This window comes from Macrobrachium nipponense, chromosome 28 (genome assembly GCF_015104395.2).
Source record: "Macrobrachium nipponense isolate FS-2020 chromosome 28, ASM1510439v2, whole genome shotgun sequence".
In the NCBI taxonomy this organism is placed as follows: Eukaryota; Metazoa; Arthropoda; class Malacostraca; order Decapoda; family Palaemonidae; genus Macrobrachium; species Macrobrachium nipponense.
The window spans coordinates 62,602,508-62,610,007 of NC_087217.1; the positions used below are offsets into that span (position 1 = coordinate 62,602,508).

The 7,500-nt window shown below is 36.0% G+C and overlaps 1 protein-coding gene across 1 annotated transcript in view; it reads left to right on the forward strand.

Annotated features, from left to right (window-relative positions):
* Positions 1 to 7,500, forward strand: part of LOC135201811 (cyclin-dependent kinase 5 activator 1-like) — a 165,215-nt gene that overhangs the window by 1,385 nt on the left and 156,330 nt on the right. The window lies entirely within an intron of this gene.

Here is a 7,500-nt window from a genome sequence, read left to right on the forward strand (position 1 = left end):
ATATATAATATATATATATATATATATATATATATATCTATCTTATATATAGAGATATAATATATATATATATATATATATATAATTATATATATATATATATCTATCTATATATATAGTATAGATATATATAGTATTATATATATATTGATATATATATATATATATATATATATATATTGTGTGTGTGTGTGTGTATGTGTGTGTGTATAAATATATACATATATTGTGTGTGTAGTCATTATCGCCTTCTACGTGTATGTTTGTATAATGACGAATGAACAGTCAGACAAAGGTATATTTTATTGATTAGAAATACATCTGTCTGATGTATCGACTAACTTGTAGACAGAATGTAACGTTCTCATTTGGCCTTCAGTTTGTGAAGAGACATGAAATTGTCCCTTATTTTATATTGTAAACAGCGTGAAAACCGCGAGGATATTGGCCATGGTATTGGTATCCCATTACAAAGACTTGCTTTGACGTCCTTAACATTGCCCGATTTTGTAAGTGGATACAGGCCTCTGTCAGCAGATTTATTCTGTAATGGCATTTACTCCTTTTATCTTCCATCGCCGTTCGTGGGAAAATCCCCGGAAATCGGATCCACTTCCAGACTGCTTCATTGAATCAAGGACTTTTGTGTCGTTATTCCCCCACCCCCCATTCTCATTATGACTTAATTTCATAATGATTAACTATTTTCTTCCAGCTTTCACATGCTAGACAGTTTGTTTATCTTTAGATTTCCTTTAATGACTCACTTCCCTTCATTTTCAGTATCAGTAATTTGTATTATCTGTCTGCTTTCGATTTTTTTTTTTATCTTTGCGTTCTGTTTACTTGCTGATTTTCAGTGCCACTTTCCCCCGCGCTCTCACTCTCTTTTATTATTAATATTCACTATTACATTCTCTCTTTGTTCGTTCTCAGACATAGCATTTATGTGCCCTTCTGTTTGTTTACTTTTTTTATGAACTTGCTCCGTTTCCCTTGGCTTTCCCCTTAGTGATCGGAATCTGTCCTTCCTACATTTAATTTGCATGAACTTTCATTACCAGGCCTCGTAAAAGTCAGTGAAGATTCTCTCGTACCTTTTCCTTTCCTGTAGGTCCGCCCTTGTTATGTATGTCCGCCAGTTTTCGGAATTGTCCATTAAGGGCCCCCCCCCCCCCCCCCCCCAACCCCTCTCTCTCTCTCTCGTAAGTTATTTTGTGAGTCATGCGCTGTGTACCGACGAACGACGATAGGCTTTTTTTTTTTTTTATGTTGCCATGCGAGGGTGAGCGGCTCTAGCTTTGCCGTCAGATGGGCTTCAGTTATTATGATTACTTTTGATTAATATTCGTTTAAATGATGTATACTTCGATAAATACAGTAAGCTAGTAGAAGACAAATTTGCTATTAACCAACAAAACACAAACAAACACGCAATATATATATATATATATATATATATATATATATATATCTATATATATATATATATATATATATATATATATATATATATATATCTATCTATATATATAGATATATATATATATATATATATATATATATATATATATATAAACATACCTATGGCGAAGGGATGTGGTGATCTTATCGCCCACATTTTGGAAGGTTCCTACAATAGCTGAGATGTGTATAGTCCTAGTTCTAGCCTGCTAGGTCCTTGGATTGCTCCCGGTATACAGCCATCCAGTTGCTTTTCTGCAAATAAGTCCTGGCGTCTGCAGGTTTAAAAGAGAGAGAGAGAGAGAGAGAGAGAGAGAACCATGGGGCTACCAACCTCACTCCCAAGACATGCTTAGAATCCAGAAGCAACCGGAAGGATGTGCACTTCTGAACACGGCGCTTCCAGGAAGGAAGTGATCTTCTGGTGAAACATTTTATATTAACCAGTTATATACAATTTTTTTAAACAATCATGGTTCTTAACGTGAGATTAGAAAATGAAGTGTCCATAATTTTAAAATAGATTTTTATGTGAACGAAAAATATCCAATATGCAAAGTATCAATCGAGCATCGATGAATTAAAAGAAATCATTTTGCGTTATCAAGAGAATTACGAATGTAGCTTGTTTACTTTTTGATAACACAAGAGACTTCCAAAGGGTCACGGGAGTGTGATGGATTTATCGAATGCGTTTCCGCTATGCTGATGATGAGACCAAGATACCAAATGACCAAGTCAAGGACGATAATGAAACCCTCTCATTAAGGTCAATCCATAATCAATAGTGATTGCCAGATGAGCCTGGCCTTCTGTAATCAATGAAGGAGGTTGTGTCGATTATATTTCCAAAGGGAAGATGCATGATGCTCAGGAAATGCGCTTTTGAGATTCGCCAGGGAAGATGATCTTTATAATTTGTTGGAGGGAGCTTAAACTGTTGTATAGCACTTATAAATTCATAAGGATGAATCCCCTTACTTAGCTGCCATAGGATTAAACCACATACCTAGTCTCAAGGATGGGTTCTCATAGGTATAGATCACATATATCTAGATTCAAATAGGGACCGAGGTTACATTCAATGCTTCTCACAGGAATGAATCCTATTTCTAGGCGACTCCATCTCACGGATGAGTCCCATTTCTAGGCTACCCTATCACATTTAATGTTGATCACAGGGATGAGTCCCGTCTCTGGGTGTCATAGGAATAGATCACATGCTTTGACTCAAGTAGGGATGGTGGCATATTTCATTAATTTTTCAAAACAATGAGTCCCATTTCTGGGTTGTCATAGGATAGGGTCACATTTACTGTTTTTCATAGGGATGAATCCCATTTCTGACGTGTCATGGGTATAGATCACATAGGTATGGGGTCACGTTTAACCTTTTCATAGGGGTGAACCCCATGTATTACTTTTCAAAGGAATGTGTCAGGATCTAGACCCAAATAAGGATGGGGTCACACTACATGTTTCTCATAGGGATGAATCCCATTTTAAGGTTGTCATACGAATAGATCACATACCTAGACACGGATAAGGATGGGATCACATTTAATATATCTCATAGGGATGGATCCCACTTCTAGACAAAGGGGAATAGATCAGATTTATAGATTCTAGGGAATAGATTCAATAGATTCCATTTCTAGGGTCATAAGAATGAACCGCATTTCCAGATTCTAAAACTAGACTCCAAGGACTAGAAGACGGTGAAAAAATAGAAAGATTTTTTTTATCCACTGACGAGAACATTTGCGAGTTAGTGACATTTCATTGACCTTTCCTCCAGACTTCTCTCATCATTACCTTGAGGTTTTTCCAGTTCATTCCAGCGACATCAGATGTCATGACAAGCTAAGCTATCCCTGAAGCCTATTCTCGAAGGATGGCTGAAATACATGACAAGCTCAGTTATCCGTGATGCCTATTCTCGAACGATGGCTGAAATACGTTACTGCCGAAAATAAATAACGATGCAAAAGCATTTTCGCAGCGGAGCTTGCACTCAAGAAATACGACTGGAAGTGCTATTTCTTAAAAGTCAGGGGCCCCCTGTCATATTGCAGTGTGTCCCGTGACGAATATTCAGACTGACATTTGGAACTGAAAATGATGACTGTTTCCAGAATGAGATGGAGTAATAATATATATATATATATATTATATATATATATATATATATATATATATATATATATATTATATATGTATTTAGTACTTATTCAAAATGTCCGACAATTCCTCCAGGTATATTGGATGAATTTTATTAATCTGATATTTTCTTCTATTCAGTCCAAATTACCGGTTAGGCTTTGCTTGCCATATCGGCATATGTTCTGAATGATATAGAAGCTTATTTATTTATTTTGTATGTCTCCTACGTTCCTTTGTAAATCTCTTAGGTTCCTTATCTTTGATTAGCCGTTAAAATTGATTCAAAACGATGAAATATTTCAGCATGGTTTTTTTTCGTATATTTATTTGTTTACCTTAGACAATGTATATAGTAAATAGGGTCTAAAGAAGAGAGGAAAATACAGTGAACTAATAATGGTTATCAACTTTCCAAAACGCAGCCTGACATATTAGACTTAAAAACCTTAAAAACTATACTCTGTTTTTTTTTCATCTGTCCTCACCGCCAGTGTGTTTTTGTATGGTAACACTGCGTCCCGGGCTTGAAGTAGTTACGCTGTGTAAGTTTTAGGTAAATAAAGGATATCTGGTTGTACATTTGCAACTGAAAAGTGTTTTTAATAATTTACTGTATGCGAATTACACCGTTAATATTCGAAATAGGATATTGTTATTAGTTGTCGAATGTAAGCTGCCTTTTCGGGGTGGCGAATGGAACAGCCAGACGCAAATTCCATCAAACAGATGCTAAACCAAGTTACGTCATATCGTATCTGGCTGAAACGCACTTTATAAAAATTAACAGTACATACTGATATACTTACGTATAATGAAGTAATACGTTGACATCTTGCCGTAGTGAACAGCGAGAAGAAGCCATTTTCCCGCCAACTGCGTTCTGGCTTGTTCCATTGCACCCGACTAGGGCAAAGGGAGCTTAACAGTCAAAAAAATAAGTAACAATAACCTATTTTCGAATTATAATGGTGGGTAATTTCGCATACAGTAAATTATTAAAACACTTTTCAGTTGCAAATGTACACCAGTATATCCTTTTATTTACCTAAAACTTACACGTAGCGTAACTAGTTAAAGCCGGGACGCAGTGTTGCCCTACAAAAAACCCACAAGCCGGATGGACAGATGAAAAAAAAACAGAGTATAGTTGTTTGGTAACGGAGCAATGATACCATTTTGTTTCATATATAGTTAATTACTTGGCCCCCCGATGCGACGTTATTTGTCACCAGCCATAAAAGAAGAAGACAAAATATGTTTATCCATATGTACCGGGATTTTCACCCATTGTTTCATTTTTCTCTGTGGTACTTGTGGATATGCAAATCAGGTGCCATTGTGATTATAATCGTGTGTATGTGCAGATTTATTACATTAAAGGTAATACCTCTGTAAAACTGTTTTGTCTCCATGTTTTGGTATTTGTTTATTCTGAATGTGTTTAAAGTTGAAAATATGCTGTTTACATATTTGCAAGTAAAGGATTGTGCATCGCCTCGGTCAGTTTTGTCAAATATGGTGTAATAATTATCGCCTATATTATTATTATTATTATTATTATTATTATTATTATTATTATTATTATTATTTATTCAGTAGATGAAACCTATTCATATGGAACAAGCCCACCAAAGGGACCATTGACTTGAAATTCAAGCTTCCAAAGAATATGGTGTTCATTAGGAATAAGTAAGAGGAGGCAATGGGAAATACATACAGAAGAAAAATTAATCACTGAATAGATGGAAATGTATTAAGATGCAAGAAGAATAGTACTAAGGTAGTATTTTATCAAAAAGATAAAACCGAAACCAATTTCTCAAACCACCACTGATTACTTACGATATGAAGTAAGCTTCAACAATCTTATGCAAGGCTGATTGTTGAGTAACTCAAGCGGGCGGACAGTGGAAGATGGAATGGTATAAAAAGAAAAAAAACTGCTGCTGGAGAACTGTTACGTTTGCAATCCCCCCCCCCCCCCCCCACTCCCAACATGGTGGAGGGTGGTGCCCTTGCTACTCCTGTGACCACCACGTGTTCTCCTGCTGGCACGGAAGTCGCTAAGCGTGTTTCCATAATCCGCTCATGGGCTGATATTAGATTATTAACCATTTTGCTTTGGATTAGGCGCGAGTTTCCTCGCTGGGAATTTCGTCAAAGGGTGGGGATGCAAAGAGTTTGGCCTGGGATGCTCTCATTGGTAGTGATTGTTTAGATATCTTTTATCCTCCTTCGATTTTCTTCTTATTATTATTCAATAGCAAGACTTTTTTTCTTTTAAAAGTGTGCCTCATAGCAAGATAGAAAGCTGTAGCAGCCTCATTTATCCCCTTCAAGTGCGCTTTGAAGAACAAGCCCTGTATTTTGGAACGTTTCAAACTATGTGATATTCCATGAACTTGTAGAAGTGCCTCGTTGCACATTAGTCGTTTTTCACTCTGTCCAGCCCACACTCCCGCGTCCTTTCTTATGGAGAACCTTTCGTTCTCTCACTTTGTTGATAAGGACCAGAATATCTACTTTTCTGTACTAAAGTATGCTAAACGACTTCTGTGGGCATGCAGAATATATACTTTTCTGTACTAAAGGACTTCTACAGGCATGCAGAATATCTGCTTTTCTCTGATAAAAGACTTTTGTAGACATGCAGAATATCTACTTTTCTGTACTAAAAGACTAATGCAGGTATGCAGAATATATACATTTCTGTACTAAAGGACTTCTACAGGCATGCAGAATATCTGCTTTTCTCTAATAAAAGACTTTTGTAGACATGCAGAATATCTACTTTTCTGTACTAAAAGACTAATCCAGGCATGCAGAATATATATATTTCTGTACTAAAGGACTTCTACAGGCATGCAGAATATCTGCTTTTCTCTAATAAAAGACTTTTGTAGACATGCAGAATATCTACTTTTCTGTACTAAAAGACTAATCCAGGCATGCAGAATATATATATTTCTGTACTAAAGGACTTCTATAGGCATGCAGAATATCTGCTTTTCTCTAATAAAAGACTTTTGTAGACATGCAGAATATCTACTTTTCTGTACTAAAAGACTTATGCAGAAATGCAGAATATATACTTCTATACTAAAATACTTCTGTAGGTATGCAAAATATCTACTTTACTGTACCAAAAGACTTCTGCAGAGATGCAGAATATCTACTTTACTGTACTAAAGGGATTTTGTAGGCATGCAAAATACATACTTTTCAGTACTAAAAGACTTCTGCAGTTATCTGTATCCTAACCGTGAATTTTCGAAACCTCAGTACTAAACATTTTGTTGTTGTTTGTCCGTCGTAGCATGGCCATGAGGTTTCCTTATTTATTGTAATTCATCAAACTATAAAAGCTTTCCTAGCTGAGTATATAGTGCATTTTCTAGCCGTACTCTTCAAAGACTTTGAAGATCCCTTGGGAAAATTCTCGAGACCTGATATACCTGATACTATACTCTGTTTTTTTTCATCTGTCCATCCGCCTGTGGTGTTTTTGTATGGTAACACTGCGTCCCGGGCTTTAGATAGTTACGCTATGTGTAAGTTTTAGGTAAATAAAAGGATATCTGGGTGTACATTTGCAACTGAAAAGTGTTTTAATAATTTACTGTATGCGAATTACACCGTTAATATTCGAAATAGGATATTATTATAATCGTTGAATGTAAGCTGAATATAACTATCTAAAGCCCGGGACGCAGTGTTACCATACAAAAACACCTCAGGCGGATGGACTGATGGAAAAAACAGAGTATAGAGCTACCTGCGATCTTGTATCCTGTAAAGTATACTTATCTAATTCAAGACACCATGTGAACCACGGGATGTGACTGAAATTGTACTTTGGAACTGATGAACGTA